Here is a 25,606-nt window from a genome sequence, read left to right as displayed (position 1 = left end):
GTCGAGCCAGTCCCATGCCTCTGAGTGGAATTAAAGTATCGGGTGTTTACCATCTCTGATAACTCAAAGGCGGGCGGGAAAAGTAGAGAGTATTGGAGATCCAGATCTCTAAGTTGTTTCTTGACTGCGCCGAAGGTGGCTCGCCTTCTTTGAACATGTGCAACGCAGTCTGGGAAGAAGGAGACAGTGACATTTTGCACCAATGCTTGCTAATTTCCTGTAGTATGACCATCTCTATCCCTAAAGTTTATTAGACGGAACAAAAAGGGACAAGGGCAAGCCCCCAGAGGGGGCTTGTGAGCCTGAACTCCCCATGTCCGTTCCTCTACAAACTGCGGCGAGAGCGACCCCGGGAAGAAGCAGTTCTCTTATCCAGGCTTCCGTGTAGCCCTCTGGATCCTGACCCTCCGTCCCCTCCAATCACCCTCACATTGTTGCTGCGCGACCGCCCTTCTGCATCATCTACCTTCTCCTCCAGTGTGCACACTCGATCCATCAGGTCCTGTAGTGTGGTCGCAAATGTACGGGATCGGGGCTTGAGATCCGGCCTCCGCACTGATCCTTGCACTGTGGTGCCCAGATAGACTCCGCTACTCTGTTCTGCACGGGGGGAGGCGTAGGCCCGACCACCTCTGGACCACCCCACTCTAGCCAGACAGCGCCGCCGTAGGTTTACCTGATGCGTCTCCGCCTCACTGGATGCGTGCCTTTCAAGATGGCATCCCTTGTCGCAGGCGAAGGCCACCCTCGCCTCTGCCACCTTCAAGGCCTCTCCAGGTATATGTCAGCCCCTCAGGGAATGTCACACCGAATTCGGCCAAGTCAAATCCAGTGTGGACCGACGCCCGCTGCCTCACTCAAGGTGCTCCAGTCTGAGAAGCCACGGGGCCCACTCAAATTCAGCAGGCCTCTCCTCCAAACGGCAGAGGCCGGATCTGTGCTGTTCTGCGGGTGCAGCAGCCTAAACACTGGTCCTGGCTGCACACCGTTACAGGGGGAAGAGGGATGGGAACAGGCCTCAGCCCCACTTCATGTGGGACCCCCCGCACCAACCAGACCCAAGCGGGGCACTGAATCCGTCCCGGCTCACCTCGGTCCTCAACCTGTATATAGGGACCCCCCAAGCAGTTGGCACCGACTCTCCAGAGGCCGCCGAATCGGAACCGGGACTCGCTGTGGCCACCGGTTGATCTCCCGGCCGATAGCCCGGGGGATCCGCACCTTACCTCTCAGATCAATGGGCGAGGGACCTCACTTTCTCCAGTCCCGCGCAGGCCCCAGGCGGCTTCACCTGCTCTGGCGCTCCCGCTGCACCCACTTTTATGGCTCCGCTGCACCTGTCCCGTTAGTGGGCGAGGCAGGCCATAAAGTTGCGCCGTCGTGGCCCAGATCACTGCCTCTCTGCTGGTGCTGCCCCCTCTCTCATCTGCCGAGGGAGCTCCAACATCCGGCCTGTGCAACCGCTTCCCACGCCAGTCCACAGGGCTCCGTCACCCCTGCGATCCCAGCTCAGAGAGACCCCTTGTCCGGGTAAGTGTGCACTACTTTGTGGACTCCTGGGCGGTAGGGCACATTTCCCATTGCTGCTCCGTCGGATTGCCAGGATAATCGGGGGATACAGAGGAGAGTGTTGTTAGAACACGTCTGCCATTTTAGGTGCTTAGCCACGCCCCCATGTCACATGCTGTGATGCAGAGGCGCAACTAGAGGCAAATTTCGGGGGGCTAAGAAAAATTTTGGGGGGGGGGCTGAACCTTTAATCAGTAGGCAGAGTGGAGCTGCAGGGGCTCTTAGAAGGGGTGAAACAGCTGCAAGGCCTAATTAACATTCAAATGGTCTTGTAAAGACCTGTGAAACGTTCGGGTGCGGCTCTGTGTGTGCCCGGGATCTGTCTCATCCTGGGCTGCCACACACGACGGGGGGGGGCTGAAGCCCGGTGAGTCTAATGGGTGTTGCGCGCCTGCTGTGCTGTCACGTGCCACAGTGTCACACGCCGTGATGTCACACGTAGTTATGCCACTTGCATTCTAATTAACTAGATTAGTCCCCCCACTTCTTTTTTAGGACTTGTGGCCTGTATATTACAGTGTGTCAGCCCCCAGGACCTAGAACTGTGAATTAACGTGTGACATCTGCCACCCTGTGGCTCTTGCAAGGGGCCTCCCGAGTCAGTTGGCACACGGAAAGGACACCAATGTACATTTACGAAACCGGCTGGTCCCAGTGTCTTGTTTCATCATGCAAATAGATCAGTCTCCTGAACACGCAGAAGGCAAGGATGATCAACACGTTTTAACGAAATCACTACTTACTACCCGATTAAAATCCGCTCCTCTAAATATGCACACATTCGAGCCAACTTTTTTATTTATAAAATATTCTACAACGTGTATTCTCTTGGTTTCTCTTGTAACAGCTAGTTAAAAGCTTACTGAATCCAGGAACAGCGGAGGGTTTGGCACTGAGCCTGTTCAACCATGCTTATTTATTTTATTTTTATTTATTTCACAGAGTTTTATGTAGCACTAGCTAGACCCGGATCGGGTATCAGAGTGCTTTACATAGCACAAGTTGTGTTACATGAAGACACATGCATTTTTTTTTTCATTTGTAAGGCAAGGGGAGATTAAGTGATTTGGCCGGAATCACTGGATGTTCAGCGTCATTGCCGAGACTCAAACCCAGTTCCCCAGATTCGAGGTCGACCGTCCTAGCCATCTGAAAGAGACACGTTAGTATTAGGTTCCTTACCTTAGAATATCCCCAGGCGTCAGACTGGATCCGGAAATTTTTGCATAGCAGTACCCTTGCGCGTCGGTAGGCGTCGTCTGCGGCTCCGCGTCCGTCGTCGGCGTCGTGGGCGCCGTGATGACGTCGTCGGAGAACTTAGACGCTGCCTCCGCGTGCTGACGTCAGTTCTTCTTTTTTCCGCGCCAGCAAGCGCAGATCTGGAAAAAGCAGTAACCATAGTCATTTTTTGACTAACTTTTCGATCATTTTTTGATTGCTTTTCGAAGTCTCTCGACTCCGAACGGTGCCATAGGGATGCCCGGCTTCAAGCACTGTGACGATTACGACCGTCTGATGTCGGTCACGGATCCTCACCACGACGACAAGGCCTGCTCCGACTGCCGGGCCCTCTCCTCGAAAGCCAGGCGGGAGCGGTCCCGTAGGCGACTCGAACTCCAGCAGTCGGTCCCGCGCCGTGAGAGGTCCCGATCCCATGGGAGGTCGAGGGACAGGTCGCGGGCTCGGAGCCACCACAGCTCCGAGAGTAGGCCGCACTCCTCCGGGTCGAAGTCGTCGTCAGGTAAGAGGCACAAGAAGTCCAAGAGGCGTCATCGCTCTGCGGACTCCCCCCGACGCTCGCGCGATGCGGCCGGGGGTTCGGGTGACACCGCCCACGCGGCTCCGGCGGAGTCGCGGGCACCGCGTTCAGCCCCACACCCTCCGGTCCCTGGGCTCAACGCGACGCCTCCGTGCCCAGCGGACCCGTCTGGGGGCCCTAGCGGGACGGCGGCTCCGCCCCGAAGCCGTTGGGTGCTTCGGCCCCGACGCCGCAGACGCCTTCGGGCTCGGCGCCGCAGGCTCCCATTATCCCGATGCCGCCGGCGCCTTCGGGCCCGGCGCCGAGGGGTCCAGTTGTTCCGACGCCGCCGGCGCCTTCGGGCCTGGCGCCGCAGGACGCCGCTGGTCCTCCTTCGGGATCTGGTTCGTCGCCGGTGGATCTGACGACCTCCCGGCGTCGGACCCTCAGGTGTCGCCTCCGGCGCCATCCTCGGGCGGCGCCGGCCCCGGTCCTACCTCCGTTCCTGTTCAGCCGTCGGGACGGCCCCGCTGGGCGCCGCTCCAGACGTCGTTTGGTGAATTTCACTTTTATGAACCGGCCCCATTGGTTGAGAACCCTGAATTTCAGGAGATGGGTGATGAAGAGGACTGGGAGGGGTCTGCAGACCCTCTGACCAGAGAGTGTCAGTCTCATGAGGACTGGACAGGAGACCTGGGGGAGGCCAGTGGCCTGGACACCTCTCCAGACACTGGTTTTGTCTCCCCTCCTACCGTGGCTTCGGAGGAGGGGGCAACGTATAGTGTGGTGCTGATGAGGGCTGCCAAGGCCTTGGGCCTTGAGCTCCCCGTCGCGGCCGTGAGGACTAACCTCCTCACTGAGGTCCTTAAACCGCAGTCAAGCTCGGCCGAGCCTCTGCTGCCCTTTAATGAGGCCTTGACCGACGTTCTTCTGGGCACTTGGTCCAAGCCCGCTACGGGTTCACCCGTAGATAGGAACGTGGCCAGACGCCACCGCCCAGCCCCGGGCGACCCATGTTTCCTGTCCTCCCACCCTACCCCCGAGAGCCTGGTCATCCAGGCCTCCAATTCCCAGACCGCATTCCCGTCGGCCCCGCCGGACAGGGAATCCAAGAGGTATGACCAGTATGGGAAGAAGATCTTCTCATCCCTTAGTCTAGGCCTGCGGTCTTCCAACACCGCCTGCCTCTTGGGACGTTACACCCACTCTGTGTGGGATAAGGTCACGGAAGTGCTGCCAGAGTGTCCGTTGGAGGTACGGGCCAAACTCGGCCAAGCCCTTGTGGAGGGCCGGGATGCAGCAAAGTATTCCATCAGGTGTGGGCTGGATACCACCGACTCGCTAGGTAGAGCGATGGCAACGACGGTGGCGGTCAAACGCCACGCCTGGCTGAGGTCCGCCAACTTCTCGGCAGATGTCCAGAGCACGCTCATGGACCTGCCGTTCGATGGCCGTCACCTCTTTGGCGACAAGGCAGACCATGCGCTTGAGCGCTTTAAGGACTCCAGGGCTACGGCCAAGTCCTTGGGCCTCTCGGGCCAGCGCCAGCAATCGGCTGCCTTTCACTCCTTTCGTGGCCACGGAAGGGGTGCGCCCACACGCGCCGCCAGCGACGCTCTGCAGGGCAATACCCAACCCGGTGGCGGCCGTGGGAACCGCCGTCCGGGCGGTCGGGGGCAGCGGCGAGGTCAGTCCACACCTTCCCCCGCAGCATCCGCCTCAAAACCCTCCTAGTCCGTGCTCTCAGGCCCATGTGATGCCAGTGGGGGGCAGGTTTCGCCATCACCACCTCCACTGGCGCACTGTCACTTCGGACAGGTAGGTGCTGCAAATCGTCCGAAGGGGCTACTCCCTCCCCTTCGAGGCGACTCCTCCAGCCATGCCACCGCAGACCCACCATCTGTCGGGGGATCATTTGCGACTTCTGCAGGAGGAATTTACGGCCCTCTTGGCCAAGGGGGCCATCGAGCGCGTTCCTGGGCCAGAAGTAGGGTGTGGTTGCTACTCCCACTACTTTCTGGTATCCAAGAAGGGCAAAAGGGGCCTACGCCCTATCTTGGACCTAAGGAACGTCAACGGCTTCCTCCGGAAGGAGAAGTTCAAGATGCTGACACTGGTTCAGGTCCTGGCTGCCCTGGACCCAGGAGACTGGATGGTAGCGTTGGACTTGCAGGACGCTTACTTTCATATCCCCGTCCTGCCTGCCCACCGGCGCTACCTGCAGTTCATGGTTGGCCACGAGCACTTTCAATTTACGGTGCTCCCCTTCGGCCTTACCAGCGCCCCACGGGTGTTCACAAAGGTGATGGCGGTGGTCGCAACTCATCTGCGCAGGTTAGGGGTTTCAGTCTTCCCCTACCTCGACGACTGTTTGTTGAAGGCGGGCTCGCCCCAGACAGTCGTCCGCCACCTCCAGACGACGGCAGACCTCCTGCACCAGCTGGGGTTCTCCATCAATGTGCCGAAGTCACACCTATGCCCCTCTCAGAAGCTCCTCTTCATCGGAGCGGTTCTGGACTCGGCGCGGTTTCGGGTTTATCCGCCCGAACAGCGGGTCCGGGATATTCAGGCTCTGATTCCCATCTCTCAGCCGTCATCCCGGGTTTCGGTCAGGTTGACGCTGCGGCTTCTGGGGCTGATGGCCTCCTGCATCCTACTGGTGCATCACGCCAGGTGGCGGATGCGGGCTCTGCAGTGGGACCTGAAGTTTCAGTGGGCCCAGCATCAGGGCAACCTATCCGACCACGTCCTGATCTCGGAGGGCACTGCGAGACAGCTGCAGTGGTGGCTTACGGACCGCGATTGGGTCAGCGGCAGATCCCTCTCCCTTCCCCAACCGGAGCACGTAGTTGTGACGGACGCGTCCCTCCAGGGCTGGGGAGGCCACATGGGAGAGGCGGAGATCAGAGGCCTCTGGTCTCCGGCGGAGACCCGGCTCCACATTAACCTGTTGGAGCTCAGGGCGATTCGTCTGGCACTGAAGGCATTCCTCCCCTCTGTCCGGGGGAGTGTAGTGCAGGTGTTCACGGACAACACCACCGCCATGTGGTACTGCAACAAACAAGGCGGGGTGGGGTCGTGGATCCTTTGTCAAGAGGCTCTTCGCCTTTGGCAATGGCTGGAACGCCAGGGCGTGACCCTGGTGGCTCAACACCTGGCAGGTTCTCTGAACGCCAGGGCGGACAAGCTCAGCCGTCGGTGCATGATGGATCACGAATGGCGTCTGAACTCGGACGTGGCGCAAGGCCTCTTTCAGCGATGGGGAGAGCCTTGGTTAGATCTATTCGCCACCGAAGAGAACGCGCAATGTCATCAGTTCTGCGCGTTGGAATTTCCAAGGCGGCACTCGCTCGGAGACGCTTTTCGTCGCGAGTGGAGTTGCGGTCTGTTGTACGCCTTTCCGCCTATACCACTTCTGCCCAGAGTGCTGAAGAAGATCAAGCGCGACCGGGCCCAAGTCATCCTTGTGGCTCCGGACTGGGCGAGAAGGTACTGGTATCCAGAGCTACTCAGTATGTCAGTCGATCCCCCGGTTCGTCTGCCTCTTCAGGAGGACATTCTGTCGCAGCAGCAGGGGACGGTCCTCCACCCGAACCTGTCCAGTCTCCACCTCCATGCTTGGAGATTGAGCGGCGACAGTTGAGGCCATTTGACTTGCCTCCTGAAGTTTGTAACATCATTCTGGCAGCCAGGCGTTCCTCCACAAAGTCGGTATACGCCTGCAGGTGGAACAAATTTGTGGCATGGTGCACTGCAAAGGCTGTGGATCCCCTCAATGCCCCTCTTTCTGAGGTCCTTCTCTTCCTTCTTTCTCTTGCCCAGCAGGGCTCTGCTCTGGGCACTATCAAGGGCTACCTTTCTGCCCTTTCAGCCTTTCTCAGGCTGCCTGATCAACCTTCTTTGTTCAAGTCCCCTATTGTTAATAGATTTCTTAAGGGCATCACACACACGTTTCCTCCTGTTCCGTTTGTGATGTCGCAGTGGGACTTGAACCTGGTTCTTACATTTCTGATGTGCGCTCCCTTTGAGCCACTTCACAACTGTCCTCTTCGCCTTCTGACTTTGAAGACTGCTTTCCTGGTTGCCATCACCTCTGCCAGGAGAGTGAGTGAGCTCCAGGCCCTTTCTTGTACTCCACCTTTCCTTTCTGTCCATCCGGACAAAGTGGTGCTGCGTACCAAACCTTCTTTCCTGCCCAAGGTTGTCACGGCCTTCCACATCGGGCAGTCTAACACCTTGCCAACCTTCTTCCCGCCACCGCACCCCTCTAAAGAGGAAGAGCGGATCCACCGTCTGGACCCAAAACGTGCGCTCTCATTCTACTTGGATCGCACACGCCAGTTCCGGGTGGATGACCAACTCTTTGTTGGTTACGTGGGCGCGAAGAAGGGGAAAGCGGTGCACAAGAGGACCATCTCCCGGTGGATCATCTTGTGTATCCAGGCATGCTACTCCTTGGCTAGAAAGGAGCCCCCTGTTGGATTACGGGCTCATTCCACCCGAGCCACGGCGACTACAACTGCCCTGGGCCGGGGTGTGCCCTTACAGGATATCTGTCAGGCAGCTACGTGGGCATCGCTGCACACGTTTGCAAGACACTACTGCCTGGACAGCCAAGTCCGGAGGGATGGCTTCTTTGGCCGTTCCGTCCTCCAGGACTTTCTGGTGTGATTATTGGTTCGCAGACCCACCACCGGGGTTGGTATTGCTGGGGTATCTATTCTAAGGTAAGGAATCTAATACTAACGTGTCTCCTTCAGATGCACAAGTTACTACTTGTGTAACGATATATCTGTAAGAGACATTAGTTAGTATTAGATTCCTTACCGACCCGCCCATCCTCCCCATTCTGCGAACCAATATCTAGGGTTAGGGTTGTCCCCTTTCAGGGCCCTAGTTTCAATGGCACCAGTGTTGGTTTTTAACATGGCTCTGCATTTCTGGCGCGGAAAAGCTGTGTCTAAGAACTGACGTCAGCACGCGGAGGCGGCGTCTAAGTACTCCGACGACGTCATCACGGCGCCCACGACGCCGACGACGGACGCGGAGCCATAGACGACGCCTACCGACGCGCAAGGGTACTGCTACGCAAAAATTTGCGGATCCAGTCTGACGCCTGTGGATATTCTAAGGTAAGGAATCTAATACTACCTAATGTCTCTTACAGATATATCGTTACACAAGTAGTAACTTGTGCGTTAGGCCAATTCCTCCTAGTGTCCGTTCACCATTAGACATGTGCAGCACCTTGGGGGCCAGAAGTGGACCTGGGGTCAGATTCACACTTGGGTGCTTTCACTAAGAGCTCTGTGGCTCTGGGAAGACAACGAAAACTCCACTGTTTCCCACAGAGGCGCCAAAACAAGCATGCTGGTAGAGACGCTGTAGAACCTCCTAAACCCGTTCAGGGTTTTCTGTATTGCTTTAGGTCCAGAGGTGTTCTTTCTTGCTTTTATGTATGCAAAGTATCGAGAGTGTGCTGATACGCGCTAGACACGTGTCCCCTACCCGACTCCCCATGCGACTTATGGATCGATTACACTTTACATTCAGCTGCTGCAACCACAAGCCCTATTCCCTCCAAAACCTTTAAATTACACAATTAGAAATGTCAAACGAAGGGAAAATTGATATCACTGAAACCCAATTGTAGGGGACTGGATTTTTTAATACAGCCACGACCTTCGGTAAAATATTTATATAGTACATACCATGCCGAACAGCTAAGGACAAAAGTACCACACTACCAATGAATCTCGTCTACACTATCCAGGCAGTTGCCAACCTCTTAAGGATTGGCTGTTCTCCAACCCAGAATATAATCACTTGTCACATTTAAATCTCGCAACAATCTTATTCAAAGCACAGCAAAAAATAAAGTATCAATTGAAATGGTTCAAATCACAAAACAATTCATTTAGGATATAGAGTCCATCGAAGAGAGTCTTGGAGCTTCATAATGTATAAAAATGATTCTTCTTTATTCTCATTTTATTCTCAAAACAATCGGGCAACATGTTTCGCCCTTACAGGAGCTTCATTAGAGATTGCAAAAATCAATAATAAAAACTACTTAAAACATAGCAGCGCCAAGACCCCTACGCGCGCTTTAAAAATCATATTAACATAACATAACATATAGTTATGTAGTACCCCACAAACCAATTAAACAAGCATTCGCAATGCAATAGGTCTTGCATTATTGATAGTTTGAGGAATTGGCATTGCAAATAATATTGCAACGCCAATAGCTCATACTTTCAGTAATGCGAGACCTAGGGCATTGCAAATGCTTGCGTAGTGAGCCAGGAACCAGCATTGTATGTCTCAGTGCAGTACCGCAAGCTGATCCTAGAGGTCCCTAGTGAGCAAGGCACTAGCACTTGTCGGGGTGCAGTACCACAAGCTGCTCCTAGAGGTCCCTAGTGAGCAAGGCATCAGCAATGCATGTCTAGGTGCAGTACTGCAAGCTGCTCCTAAAGGTCCCTAGTGAGCAAGGCACCAGCACTGCATGTCTTTCGGTGCAGTACTGCAAGCTGCTCCTAGAGGTCCCTAGTCAGCAAGAAAGGCACCAGCACTGCATGTCTCGGTGCAGTACCACAAGCTGCTCCTAGAGGTCCTTAGTGAGCAAGGTACCAGCACTGCATGTCTACAAAGATAGCGTTATTTGCATTATAAATAGTAAGTTTTTTACCTAGCCATGTTGCAGGGTTCAGTACCAGATGTGGCCAAAAGAGGACCTCTTTTAGTCACATATGCTACTGCACCCTGCCGAATATGTGGTAAATCCACCCTACCCATAATGCATTATACGTAAGACAGTACTACAAGTACATTCAAATTGCTCTGTCCATATATACAAGATTTATTAAATTAATTTCGGATTAGGTTATACTCTGTTTGTAGCAGATGAGCGGAAATTTATAGATGGTCTCATATAAATGTGAGATGTTCTAGTGAGTGAAGTAACCACTTCCAGCCTAGCTTTGGACCAAGTGTGTGTCCTGCCTGAAGTCTTTTAAGAGAATAGTGCCTAGAGGCTGTAATTAAACCTAGGGAGTAATAACACATGTAACAGGGGGTGTCATCATGGGAGGTTACAAGAAGAGACAAGGAGGGACTACTAAGGCTATTGACCAATGAAAAACCACCATTTACTAAAGACAGGGACAGGAGCCAATGAAAAAGATGTGCGGAAAGTGAGCAAAGCTTTATGCTCATATCCTGAATACAGCATGTCTTGAAGAGACAGCGCAGGCGCTGCCTAGGCGAGACCTAAAAAGCACAACATAGCTCAACTCAAACAGTACCAACTACTGCAAAAAATTAATTTGGCAGAAGTAAACTATAGTATCACAAAACATAGTATTTGTAAATCATTACTCATCATCTTCTCAAAAGTTCTCTATCATAATTAACATTTAATTTCCGGATATCAACTTCTGAACCCAACACTTTCCTTGTCACATCTTTCCCGTTTGACAACCTTGGATAAATTCCACCATTGACCGTTGGACAAACGTACCGCATTGCCTCTCACATTCTTTACTCTTAATAGGATCTTGAAACCTGGAAACTCCTTTTCTTTGCAGAACCGGAACTTTGATCCATACCAAATCCACTACATTAACTCCATTTCTGATCAATTTGTCTTTGGCTTTTACATCTCTCTGGCAGCGCTTAACACAGTGTTTGTCACTAAACCGTTTTGCATTCTCACAAGCACCAGATATATTGTAACCTTGATCCATCACTTCCACTTTCCAAAAGGGACACAAAGAAGACCCCACTTTTCTCCCTTTCATAAGTTCAAAGGTATCTCCTCCATGATTGAATGAGATGTGGACATATAAGCCAAATCACCTCTCTTACAGCAGTTTCACAATCCATTTTTGATCTGACAGCCCTCTGAATGCATTCTACCAACACTCTGTTGAACTTTTCCACTTTTCTGTTAGCCTGAGGATAATAAAGAGGAGTGCGTAAATGTTTTACACCGCCCTTATCCATAAATTCTGACATGGCTGTGGAGGTAAACTGAACCCCATTATCTGTGAGAAATTCTTCCGGAGTCTCTTCCCTGGTGATAACATCTCCAGAAAATATGTGCAAAGCCTCAGTGTTGGGTTCTGCCGCACTTTGCACTTCCACCCACCTTGAAATATGGTCCACTATACCTATAAAATACCACAACCTGGGAGGCATCATGTGAACTAGTCCCAAAAACTGCTGCAACTCTGTCACACTTTGCTTGGGTTAATCACAGTTTTGGGTGTAGGCACAGTGGTGACTAAATGCTTAAAGCTGGAACAACACTGTGTACAGTTTTTGACCAATATATCCACATCTGTGTCCATCCCTGGCCCCCAGAATTCATATCTTATCCTACGTTTGCTAGCTGTCACACCTTAATGCCCTACAAGTGCTGTCTCTAAAATGTATTGACAGACACATAGCGGTGGAGTTAACTTTTCTCCTCTTAACCAACACTTCCCCTTCCATTGACAATTCATAGGTCACTTTACTATAGGGTTGCAGTGATACACGAAGATACTTTTCTCTCGGTCATCTTGTTTTCACCAAAGATATAACATAGCTTAAAACAGGATCCTCTTTTAGTCTCTAACACCATTCAATCATGTTAGTCAACTTTTCTTCAACGTTAGCAATAATACACTCTTTAATTCCCTTTTGTACATCTTCCAAACCGTTATTTTCTACATGCAAGCAAGATAAGCCTGCTTTGACATTTCTGTTGCCAGTAATGTTGCTTGTTTGAAATTAAATTCCCACAATTTTGTCACTGGTCTAGCCAACCTGGCTGCTGCTTTCTTGATCTTATTGCTTGAAAAATGTCAACCAACGGTTTGTGATAAGACAAAATGTTCTACCCCAAATACCAGCTTTATATTTTTCTATTCCCCGGACACAGGCAAACTCATTCTTTTCTGTCACAGAATACCGTGATTCTACGTCTCTCAGTCTTCTGGAAGCAAATCCCACAGTGACATCTGTGCCATTACACATCTGCAACAAGACAGCACCCATTCCATATACACTGGCATCCACTGTTACAAATATGTCACTACACTATACATATTGTTGTATTGAGGGAGCCCACAGAATACGTTGCTTGATGTAATCAAAACTTTGTTGGCAAGCTCCGACCAAACAAATTCTGATTTATTTTTAAGCAAACCCTTGAAGCACACAGTCAGATCTGCAACATTTTATATGAATTTGGCATAAAATTTACAAAGCCCTAAAAAGAACCCAGTTGTTCTCTGTGATCTGTGGAGCATTCATGATACCATTAACAATACTGGGCTTAGATTTTACACCTTAAGAAGTCAGTACATGCCCCAAATTCTCTATTTCTTTGACACCAAACACACATTTGCCTTCCCTGATTGTCACACCGTTGTTTTCCAACAATGACAACACTTCATGAACACACTCATCATGCGCCTGTATTATATTTGCAAGAATCAGGATGTTATCGTGAAAGACAACTACATTTATGATGTTTACAAGCATTCTTGTCATTATTTTTTGGAAGACTGATGCCGCTGAGGGCAGCCCAAACGGCACATGGCAAAACTGGAACACACCATCAGGCATAACAAATGCAGTAAGATAGTGAGAATGCCTTAATGCCCTACATGTGCTGTCTCTAAAATTTATTGACAGACACATAGAGGTGGAGTTAACTTTTCTCCTCTTAACCAATACTTCCCCTTCCATTGACAACGTCTCTCAGTCTTCTGGAAGCAAATCCCACAGTGACATCTGTGCCATTACACATCTGCAACAAGACAGCACCCATTCCATATACACTTGCATCCAATGTTACAAATATGTCACAACAGCCCACATATTGTTGTATTGAGGAAGCCAACAGAATACGCTGCTTGATGTAATTAAAACTTTGTTGGGAAGCATCCAACCAAACAAATTCTGATTTATTTTTAAGCAAACCCTTGAAGCACACAGTCAGATCTGCAACATTTTATATGAATTTGGCATAAAATGTACAAAGCTCTAAAAAGGACCCAAGTTGATCTCTGTCTGTGATCTGTGGAGCATTCACGATACCATTAACAATGCAGGGCTTAGATTTTACACCGTAAGAAGTCAGTACATGCCCCAAATACTCTATTTCATTGACACCAAACACACATTTGCCTTCCCTGATTGTCATGTTTTCCAACACCGACAACACTTCATGAACACACTCATCATGCGCCTGTATTATATTTGCAAGAATCAGGATGTTATCTTGAAAGACAACTACATTTATGATGTTTTCAAGCATTCTTGTCATTATTTTTTTAAAGACTGATGCCGCTGAGGTCAGCCCAAACGGCATATGGCAAAACTGGAACACACCATCAGGCATGACAAATGTAGTAAGATAGTGAGAATGCTCATCTAATACAACCTGATGGCAAGCTGCTCTAAGGTCTAGCTTTGAAAAACATTTTGCTTGTCCTACAGTGTTAATTAAATCTTCAATACGTGGAAGAGGACAATTTCCAAAGCAAATTGCCTCATTGAGTGATCTTAGATCAACGCATAGGTGCAATTCCCCAGATGTCTTCATAGCAAGAACAACTGGTGGAACCCATAAACTGGCATCCACCCTGTCAATTATACCTGTATCCTAATTTTTCTTCAAAATCAACGATAATTAGTTACTTACGCTCTATGGGACATTGTGCAATTTGTGTTTGATCGGAACACTGTTCTCTTTAACCTTGATGGTGTGAACATTACTAACCTTGCCCACTTTATCCTGAAATATGTTTCTAAAAGACTCTTTCCACATCATTTTCTCAGCAATGGCATTGAGCAGAGTAACTGGTTGCTTGTGATCAGACCTGATCATAAGATTCAAATCAGCCTGGTACCACCAACCCAACACATTATTGCCATTGGGAGCAAATCGACTTTTCCTTTGTTAGTGTTGGTTTTAAAAGTAATACTTGTTAAAAAATAACCATCTAAATCTGTTCTGCTACCATTGAAAGCAGTGGTAATAACATCAAGAAGTAATCATTATTTGTCACTCCAATGCTCATTGTATTTTCACCAAAAAAAATTGTAATTTTAGAGCCAGAGTCTAAAAGTAACGGAATATGAATACCATCAAACAAGATGGGAACGTGCAGGTCATTATATTTCCTACCTTGTGAACACAACTAACTTCCACACAGTTTATTGACTGAACTAACTCCTCTCTTTTCAATGTCTTCATCCTCATCCAACATATGCTCTTGAACACTCCTAACGGTTACATGCCTACCTCCCCTACAGACCTTCCCAAAATGGCCAAGTTTCTTACACTTCCAACATTCCTGTGCAGGTGCATGACAATAAAAGAAACATGTAAAGATGAGCCACTGTCGTAACGCCTGGGTTTGATGGGTCCCGAAATAATCCCCTCCCTCTTTAAACACTTACAGAGGAACCTTGTATTACAGATTGTTTATTATGTGAAATCCCTTGCATATTGACAGTGGCAACTAATGTCTGTGTATCACTGCTCCCCAATTGTTTAGAATCTTCTAAAGAGGCCTCAATACCCTTTGTGATGTTGATGGCCTCATCAAGAGACAGGTTATTACAAGACAGTAGCCTTTGTTGTATTTTCTTGAAATTACATCTCAACACAATTTGATCACAATTAGTTGAGAGGTGAAACCCTCAGATTCACAATAAGCCACAAGCATTTTTAATGCTGTGACATATGAATCCATAGATTCGTTGGGACCCTCTACATGTGTGAAAAATTTGTGACGACGCACCAACAAGTTCACGTTTCTCAAAAACTGCACCTCAATTTGTTTTACAGCCACCTCAAATTCATCATACTCTTCCTCCCCACCACCTACAAACTCAGGTAGACGATCAAACACATTCTGACCTTCGACTCCCATGTAAAAATAATAAAGCAAATTGTGTTTCTGATGGCTCCCAAATAAGCTTTAAATGACCTAAACCATAACCTCCATCTCTACTGAGGTTCTCCTGGATTTTGCTAGAAAGGATTAGTAGGTGTGATAGTCTGATTCATATCGCATGTAATTTAAAATCGCAATCGTAGCAAACATAAACTGTGACAATAATACGTAATAATGTACACAAACTTGAACATAGTGCTGACCACTGAAATCAGCATTTAATGCAGCAGATATCCAAATTTCAGAAAATATGTGTAACCAGAAAGTGTGCTGATCACTGAAACCAGCAAGTGTTTTAACCTTTCGCAAACTCCAGCAAAAGTGTATAAAGAAAAAGTGTGGAGACAAAATTAAAGTGTGCCAATCACTGTGATCCTAAACCAGCAGGTGGTGGTGTGGCAACGAGATCTGGGAACTCAACCAGAAGTAAAGAAGAACTGAGCTGCAAAAGATCCTCCTGCTAAGGTAATGGCAAAAACATTTTTTAAATATCCACATTGCATTTAAACTGAAAAATGTGCAGTGATCATGCCCAACTCCACGTTACGATAGCAGGGAAGTACACCAACAGCACACAGCAGGAGGTGAACTAGCGCAGGACACACTCACACAGTAAAGTCCTCTTGCACACACAAAGAAGTTGTACATGCTGTGAAAATAAAGCTGCTTGCGCTGATAAGTTACTGTCCAGCGCTTACTGCAATCAGAAAAATTGTAGAAATGCCACAAACAGCCAAATAGATCAACCGGCATCACCACAGAGATCTATCCTGATCCCTAGACCCCTCAACCTGCAACCACAGTACCTTAATTGACATAAACTTAGATCCATAGATTCTTAATTAGTGCAGACATTGAAAACAATGAATTGCCCGTATTACTCATCACTGACACCACTGATTGAGCTGCTGCTGGACACAAAAGGGGGCCACCGCATCGCTGGGTGCCGCCGAGTGCCACCATTGCCTACTAGTCGCCAGCGGACTACATCCCCCAGCATCCCACGCGGCAATTCCGCCACGCATCATGCTGCTGAGCACCAGGAGATGCTCATAAGGGGGCCAGGGCTCCCGTGGGGTGGGAGCCCGTATTACTCACCATTGACACCACTGGTTGAACTGCTGCTGGACACAGAAGGGGGCCGCCACATCGCTAGGTGCCGCCAAGTGCCGCCATTGCCTACTAGTCGCCAGGGGACTACATCCCCCAGCATCCCACACAGCAATTCCGCCACGCATCACGCTGCTGAGCACCATGAGGTGCTCATAAGGGGGCCAGGGCTCCCGCAGCGCAGGACGTGCGGGGGGCCATCCGAGCCCGGCAGAGACTGGGCTGGGCCACCCCCTTTCATCAATTCCTCAATAGACTGGTCAGCGTTTTATATTTTCTTTCTTAGTTCACAACTGTATAACTGTAGTGCTTGTGCGTGCTGTTATCCTGTCATCCAGACAGTATGAGCAAGTGCAAGCGTAAGGTGGGAGGGGTGGCTGGTGTTGTAGGGACACTTGATGCTTTCCTGACTCGGGCCGAGTCAGTCTTAATTTATGAAATTGAGCTGACTGAGAGGAGATTATCACTAGATCCTCTCAGGGTCCCCATAGAAGCTACTGCTCCATCTAATATGTTTACGTGGAGCCCTAATACACAGGAGCATCAGTTGCAGTTAGCACTTTATCATCACCGCCTACATCCCCTGTAAAAGTACTCACCCGCCAACAGAGGTCTCAGCAGGTTGTAGAGAGGAAGTCACAAATAAAAAAAGGAAGGCGCGTGGTCTACCTAAAACCACACACCAGGCATGTAAAATGGCGAAACGGAAAGTGGCTGCCCCAGGTAGCGAGGGGGCTCAAAGGCTGTTATAACCTCAGAAAGTAGGGGGGATGGCGACGTTAGAACCAAGGCTAGTGATACTTAGTCGCCCAGTATGTTTGAGGCTGCACTTTTAACAAAGTTTGAAGAAAGGTTCACTGCCATGCTTGATGCCCTATTACACAAGCTGTCTGGTATAGAAAGGAGACTAGCTACCACACTTAGTGAGTGAGGGTGCGCAAGACAGATCCAACACACAGCTCAAGGAAGCATAATTAAACCTAGACCTTCTACTAGTGTGGAGGGTTGCCCTTCACTACATCACGAAAATGCCCTAATTATAAACTCACAGAGCATACTTTCCACCACTGTTAATACATCATTGCGAGGGGAACTAATAGGCTGCCAAGCACCGGGTTTGTCACAAGGAGGGTCTGCGAGTATTGGTGGGTCCCTTCATCTCCCCCCTGAAGCTACTCCCTACACTGTTATTCTATTGAATGTGCCAGTACTTCCTTAAGGTGGCGACGAACACTGGTCATCTCTAAAGAACAAAGCACTCCACCTGTTGAATTCTAGATCTGGGGTGGGTAACGCTCTATTTAGAGAATTCAAAATGATACCTAGAATTCCGTGGGTTGGGAATTCCCTGAAAACCTGTGGAGGAGACTGCTTGGTCATAAGTTTTGGGTCCCCGCGCCTTGTCTAAGCCATTTAGGGCAGGGTCCGGGCACCTAAGCATGAATAATATCAACATTCTGCCACTAGCTTTCTTCTACCAGAACTCTCCAGCTCAAGTAAGAGGAAGGGCATGTCCAAGGGATATAGATCAGCTTCCTGGCCCCTATGATTACGTGGTCCCCACACATAACAGACATGAAACTTTCTCTAATTTAGAGGATATAGATTGACTCAACTTAATTCCAAGTAATAGCACAGTCCCCCCTCTAATTGTCGTGTCGGTTAAGAGTGGATATGTTCCCGGCTCTACTAACCAAGGAGGCCTTCCACCAACTAGTTTTTCCTGTCCCACAGGTGATATTACCCAGACTGCAACTGGGCGGGTTGAGGCAGAGGTCCGCGGTTTGGTATCTGTAGGTATTCCCTCTTCTGTAGGGGACAAGGGTGTAGTTGGGCAACTTGTCGATGTCATCCTTTATGTAGCAGTAATAACTTAGGCCCTGCGATAGGTCTTCACACTGGCCTCCTGGAATATAGCAGGGCTCTTACCAAAAAGTGCTTCAGTAGATTGGTTCCTCTTTATTGAGGGCCATGAGATACTGATTTTTCAAGAAACTTGGGCACTTGACTTTGTACATCGCCAGGGCTATCTAAAATTTTCAGAGACCTGATGGGGGGGCCAGAGAGAAAGACCAAGGGGGGGGGGGGGGCTCACAACCTGGGTTAGGCAGTCAAATCAATACAGGGTGGAAGAGCTGCACATTGACAGCAGGGACATTTTAATAATCAGGATCCAGCAGGATAAAGTACCTGATTTGTTACTCATCAATGTCTATGCAAGGGGTGTGCTAGGAGGGAAAGCTTCTCCAATTGTTGATCTTTTAGATACATTGTTAATAGAATATAGAGACGATAGTAATCTGATGATAGCAGGTGATTTTAATTGTACTTTCGAACCCCTGGACCATTATGATGTAAATCTCAGCACAGAGGAGGATGTAGAGTAATCTGTTCCTGCACTTGATCTCCCTCCTATCGAAAAATGGACTGGGGCTGCCCTCCAGTTAAAGGTGTTTTGTATGGAACAGGGAGTCAGGGCTGCCAACGGGAGAACAGCTTAAGATAAGCAGGGCACGCATACTTTTGACACCGGCACCCGCAGTAGTCGCATTGACTACATTCTGTTAAATAAGGAATTTTGGCCCAATTTAATTGACATGGTGGTCTGTCAACGTACCGAGAGCAATAATAACCCGTTGGTGTTCTCCCTATACCCCTCATGCACTCCCCTTGGTGTTTGTTCGGCACAACGTACTGATTATGTGGAAGCATACATGACCAGCGACACCAGGAGAGTGAAATGGTCAAATGTGATCAAAAAAGAAGAGCACCTAAATCAAATGAGTACTTTGGTGGTAAGAGCACTGGGTAAGCTCCAGGCATGTACTAGGCAAGCAGAGATTAATTATATCATTCCACTGATCCAGGGGGAGTTGTTTGATCAGCTCAAAGGTTTTTTATTACTAAACATAAAAAAAGTCTATTGACTCCGGTTTTAAGTCAGCTGCCTGGTATGATCAATCGTGTCGTGCGGCCTATAGAATCCTGGCTAGGGCAATTAGGACCAAGAAAATGGATGATATATGCATGGCAAGGTCAGCCTATAAGGCGACCCAACATCAAGCTAAAAGGGACAGGGATGAGCAGCACTGGGTTGAGTTGCACAAGGCATGCTCGGGGAGAAGCATGTCTGCCTTCTGGCACCTGGTGAAATGGGGCAGTGGTGCGCCAATTAGAGTGCCGGTGAACCATGTAGCCCCAGACCAGCGGGTATCGCATTTTAAAGCCCAGTTTGCACTTCCAAGGAGGCTCACAAATCATTTGACCTCCCCCTCCCATTTCTACCTTGTATTTTACCAAGAAAGAGGTGGAAAGTGCACTACTGTCCGTCCCAAGAGGTAGAGCGCCAGGGCCCCACTGTATCACCAGAGACCTGTTTCTTCAAGATATACCTAACTGGGCATTATATATTCAGCTCCTTGCGAATTCCATAGCAAGTGGAGCACCTATGCCAGGTACATGGGCAGGTGCAGAAATACTTCCCATTTATAAGAAAGGAGACCGCTCCCAGCCAGGCAACTATAGGCCGATAAGCCTTATCGATTGTATCTAAAAAGTAGCTGCTAGGCTGGTATTGAGCCGAATCCAGGCATGGATTGTGGAGCACGACATTCTGTCTCCACTCCAGGTGGTTTTCCGCTCCTGTACCAGTACCATTGACCAGGTGTTCAGGTTTTTATTAATTTATTGGCGCACCCCAGTGTTAGGGGGAGGTACAATATATGCAGCTTTCACCGACCTTAAGTCTGCTTTTGATCTTGTACCCCGCTCTAAAATGTGGGAAACCTTTTTAAAACTAGTTATGCCACTTGACATCCTGGCCTTTCTGATCACGCTCCATGACGCCAATTACGGGCAGGTGCAATGGGACTCGCAGGGGAGAACCACCCAAAAATTCCCTGTGGAAAAGGTGGTCCGACAGGGGTGCGTTCTAGCACCAACCCTCTTTTCCCTATATATTAAAGGGGTGGTTCAGTATTTCCAGAATTGTCCTACGGGAATTGTCCTATGGGCAGAGGATCGCGCTGCTTATGTTTGCAGATGACACCATCGTACTCTCCAAGACACGAAAGCGACTTCAACGTGCCCTTGGGAGATTCGAGGAGTTTTGTCAGGATCATGACCTTGTCGTGAATGTAGATAAAACAAAATATATGGTCCTACACAAATATAAGCTCATCAGGGGTAGAGTGGATATGAAGGATCGTACGCTAGAACAGACAGAGCACTTTACTTACTTGGGAGAAACCATTGGCAACAAACTTAGCTGGAAACCCAAATAGATTTGCTCACTGTCAAGCGTGCCCAACTTTCAGGTGCCCTGTAAAAGGAGCAGCGATCATCATACACCAAACTCGTGTGTGATGATGGGAAACGTAGTCCTAGCTTCTGTAGCAGAGTGCCTGTTGTTGAAGGCAGTTCTCTGGTTTATTTCATAGGTTACCTTACTCTGCACTCCCTTTGATGACCATAATGTTTATATCCCAATAATTTTTCAGGGGCCATGAAGGAAACCATCCCCTGTGCCTCATTTATTTATTAATAAAACGTGTCTGTAGCCAGGGACATAGTGAAAACATCTTCTGTAGGGGCACTCGTGTACACTGTAGAAATGATCCTTCTTTTGATATTACGGTCGGAGCCTAAACTCACTACAACACCTCCCACCTTGACGGACCACGCACGTAACCTTGACTTCTGTAGTAGGGGATCTCTGTGTATAGTCATAATCTAGTGAATAGTCCCGCCCATGTGCGAGGACCCCGGAAATCAAAAATAATCTCTTAAGTTGTCAGAAAATTGCAGAACTGCAAAGACACTTAAGAGAGAATTTAAAGACAAATAATGCAGCCTATATCCACAGGCTACACCGTCCAGTACTTCCACTAGAAATTCCACCAAAAATCCACAAACAGCAAAGCCTGTCCAGATTTTCCCTGCTTTAACAGCAAACACCCTCTGGAATGATAGAGAGGAAGGAATGGACAGACAAGCCCCATAGGCTGCCATTATGTGGCATAAATAGGATACTGTGCCTTTAAGAGAACTTTCCAGAACTTCTCCCAGTATCCCAGAATGCACAGCAGGTCCCTCTTACTTTCAGTTCTTTTTTCCGGCTCCTGCTAACAGGACCCTGGTGCATTGAGCTCTCCCTTTTTCAAGGGTTTATTGGATTTTGTGCACTTTTTTGATTTAAAAGTGTTTTCTATTGTGTACTTGGTGTTTCCCTTCATTGCTGTGTATTTGTCCAGGCTTTTTAGGGCTCTAAAATGCCTGCTCTCTTTGACAAGTGCCCAGCATGTGGAAGGAAGAAGGCCAAGTCTGATCCACACGACGTCTGCATACTCTGCCTCCCTGAAGATCATGTCCCTGAAGATTGTGACATCTGCCAGACCTTTACTACAAGGACCCTGAGGGACAGGCTGAAGATTAGGCTTCAAGGCCTGGAAGAGAGGCGACTGCAGGCTGCAGGTGGGTCTAGGCAGGCTGGGAAGGCTCCCTCTGCCCCTGCTGAGGCCTCTGGGGGGAAGCCCAGCAAGAGATCCCGGTCTCCGTCGACGTCGATTGCATCGACGACGACGTAGAGAGGGATGACGACGGTGTGTTCCCCTTCTCCCCGGGGCTCCGGGTCGAGACAGCGTGGACGGTCGACGTCGAGAGGCCTGGGTAGGCCGCCGTCGAAGTCCCCGCCGACGGCGTCTTCGTCGTCGACGTCGAAGAAGGAGGCACCGGCGCTCGCCGTCGAAGCAACACCGCCGGTCGCCGTCGAGGGGATCCGCGATGTCGAGGTCCGCAAGGAAATGATCGACGCGGAGGAAAAGTCGACGCTCGTCGTCGAGGACTGACCGTTCGTCGTCGAGGTGGCGACGGTCGACGTCGAGGAAGTAGCACTCGACGTCGAGGAGACGGCGTTCGACACCGGAGTCGAGGGGTCGACGTTCGCCTGAAAAACGACGCTCGACATCGAGCAGAAAGAGATCGGCGTCCCCGAGGAGTTCCACCTCCCATAAACGACGCAGGTGGGATTCTGGCGCGAAAAGCCATGCTGGATCTGGTGAAGGACGCCGGAGGCGCCGCTCACGTTCTGGGGGGTCTGGTTCGCAGTCTCCTCCCCCGAAGAAGTCACCGGGCTCGGTGTACTCGGTGGTCTACACACCACCTCGGCCTGCCACTCCTCCTCCTCTACCTAAGGAGGCTCCTCCCTCCAATCCGCCACTGCCTCCACTTCCTCCTGCGGGGCAACCTCCTCCACCGGTCCCACCTCATGGGGCTTCTCCTCGTCCGGAGGTTCCTCCTGTCCTACCACCGAGATCGGTGTCATTGTCTCCGCTCCCGACGCCTCCTAAGGGGACTCCAAAACCTAAACCCCAGGATAGGCCGCGGAAGACATCCCACGGAAACCGGTGGAGCGACCGCGTGCTGGGAGATCGCGCTCTCGTTCCAGGAGGAGGGAACGATCACGCAACAGGTCGTCCACACGGTCGAGACGACGCCACAGGAGGCACAGATCTTGTTCCCGGACAAGGTCTTCAGAGACAAGGGACTATTCTCCGAAGTTGGGCATTGCTTTGACGGTGCCCACACCCAAGACATCGGTAATCTTCGAGACGCTACACCAGAAGCATTTGTCTCGGCCGTTGCTACCACTGGTACCGGGCCTGGAAGAACCGGCCGTGGATCTTTTTCTCACCCCGGCGGTGACTAAGGCGGCACCTTCGAGACTGCAGAAAAAGTACCGGGCCCCGGACTCGGATCCGGCCTTTCTAAGGGTGGAGCCCCCTCCAGATTCGGTGATTGTGACGGCAGCTCGAAAACAGCATGCCACCACTCCATCCTCCACAGTTCCACCAGATAAGGAATCTAGGTGGCTGGATTCGTCTGGGAGAAGGGTTTGTGGGACGTCGGCGACTTCCATGAAGGCCGCTAGTGCCATGGCCTTGTAGGGACGGTATGACCGAGCCCTCTGGGAATCCCTGCAACAATTTGTGGAGCATCTGCCGCGTGACAAGCGAGAAGATTTCCAGGAGGTGTTGAATGAGGGGATGTTGGTGGCAAATCAGGTCATCAGTGCTGCAGCCGACTCTTCCCTGCTGGCAGCGCATGGTTTCTGCCATGGTATTAACCAGCGAAGACACGCCTGGCTTCGCCTCACGTCCCTAAAACCGGACGCACAACAAAGGGTTGCCAATCTACCATTCTCTGGCGAAACCCTATTCGGAAAACACGCGGATGATGAAATGGCCCGCATGAAGGCGGAGGCCGAAACCCTCACGGCGGTGGGTTTGGAGAAACCCAAGGAGACCAAGAAGCCGTATCGCTCGTTCCAACGGCGGTTCGGTGGCCAAGGCAGAGGGCGTGGCCAGTCTTCGGGACAACAGCAGCAGCAACAGCAGCAGTTCAGAAGACCGTTCCAGAAGCGCCAGAGAGGTAGAGGCGGCCACCAGTCGGCAACAGCGACTAAAGGCCAGGCCGGGTCTAGGCCCTGAGCGCTTTCTTCCCCTGCAACTGTTACCCGCTCCGGTGGGGGGAAGCATTCAATCTTTTCTGGCAGAGTGGAGAAAAATTACTCAGGACAAATGGGTGCTGAATATTGTTTGCAATGGATACAGTCTTCGGTTCACCAGCCTGCCTCCATCAATCCCCCCGGTCAGCTCGCAGTTTCAGCTGCACGAGCTCCAGGCGGAGGCAGATATCCTGCTAAGGAATAGGGCAATAGAAGACGTACCTCGGTCTCAAAGAGGAAGAGGTCTGTACTCCCGGTTCTTTCTGGTTCGAAAGAAGGACAAGAACGAGTTCAGGTCCATTCTGGATTTGCGACAGGCAAACAAGTGAATTCGCAGAGAAAAGTTTTGCATGCTGTCGTTGCATCAGATTTATCCTCAGCTGCAACGGGGAGACTGGCTGTGTGCCATAGACCTCCAGGATGCGTACTTCCATGTGCCCATTGCACACAAACACAGGAAGTTCCTGCGATTCCAAGTCGGCGCCAATCATTATCAATACACAGTACTGCCATTCGGACTGAAGTCTGCGCTGAGAACATTCTCCAAGTGCATGGCGGTGGTAGCGGCGCACCTGAGAAAGAACAAGGTGTTTGTCTACCCGTACCTGGACGATTGGTTGATCAAGGCCTCCTTCTCGGAAGCGCAAGCTCACTTCCAGAAGACGTGCGTTCTACTGAACAAGCTGGGGTTGCACATCAACATGTCCAAGTCGGTCCCGACTCCGGTCCAGTGCATACAGTACTTGGGAGCCTCCATCAATACGCTGTCAGCAAGTGTGTCTCCTTCGGAGGAGTGACGATTATCACTGCTTTGGAAGGCTCAGGCTCTTATGACCACTCCATCTACAACAGTGAGGACGGTGTCTTCTCTACTGGGATCGTTGGCCTCGTGTATCTTCCTAACGCCTCATGCACGACTGCACATGAGACCGTTGCAAGAGTGCTCAGAGGACCAGTGGGATCAGAGGAAAGATCTTGGGACGACAGGATACGACTGTCTCTGCAGGCCCCTCAGTCTCTGAAGTGGTGGTGTTCGGCGGAGAATCTCCTGAGAGGGGTTCCATTCCACAAGGACATTCCCACTCAGACTATTGTGACGGACGCGTCTCTCCACGGTTGGGGGGCGCACTTCGGAGACTTACAGATTCAGGGGACGTGGTCAAAGACGTAGTCCACGTACCACATAAATTTCCTGGAACTCAGAGCTGTTCACTTGACGCTGAAGGACTTTCTTCCGTCCTTTCAGACCAACTCCCTACTTGTACAGACGGACAATACGACCACGATGTATTACCTCAACAAGCAGGGGGGCTCGAGATCGCGCACCCTGTCGCAGGAAGCGCAGGCGATCTGGCACTGGCTTCTGGCCAGAGGACTGACGATTACGGCTACCCATCTACCAGGTGTGCAGAATGTTCAGGCAGACGCACTGAGCAGACTGATTCAGGAAAACCACGAATGGGTCATAAACGACGAAGTACTAGGAGAAGTCTTCGCATGGTGGGGACTCCAGACGTAGATCTGTTCGCCACCGCCGAAAACAGCAAATGCCGAGACTTCGCCTCCAGGTACTACCAGCCGGGGACGCTGGGGAATGCGTTATGGATCAACTGGTCGAACAACTTTCTGTACGCTTTTCCACCCATTCCCCTGATTCCGACGGTTCTCATCAAGCTGTCCCAGTCCAGGGCGCGGATGATACTGATTTCCCCGGAATGGCCC

General features: G+C 50.3%; 1 long non-coding RNA gene across 4 annotated transcripts in view; it reads left to right on the top strand.

Moving 5' to 3' along the window:
* LOC144756087 (uncharacterized) overlaps positions 1-25,606 on the top strand; it is a 1,092,383-nt gene that overhangs the window by 976,049 nt on the left and 90,728 nt on the right. For all 4 annotated transcript variants that reach the window (XR_013595068.1, XR_013595069.1, XR_013595070.1 and 1 more), the window contains one exon: positions 15,655-15,735. This is a non-coding gene — a long non-coding RNA (uncharacterized LOC144756087). The remainder of the gene's footprint in view (positions 1-15,654; positions 15,736-25,606) is intronic.

The sequence above is a fragment of the Lissotriton helveticus genome, chromosome 5_1 (genome assembly GCF_964261635.1).
Source record: "Lissotriton helveticus chromosome 5_1, aLisHel1.1, whole genome shotgun sequence".
NCBI lineage: Eukaryota > Metazoa > Chordata > Amphibia > Caudata > Salamandridae > Lissotriton > Lissotriton helveticus.
The sequence above is the reverse complement of the archived record's forward strand: the minus strand, read 5'-3'. Positions and strand labels throughout refer to the sequence as shown.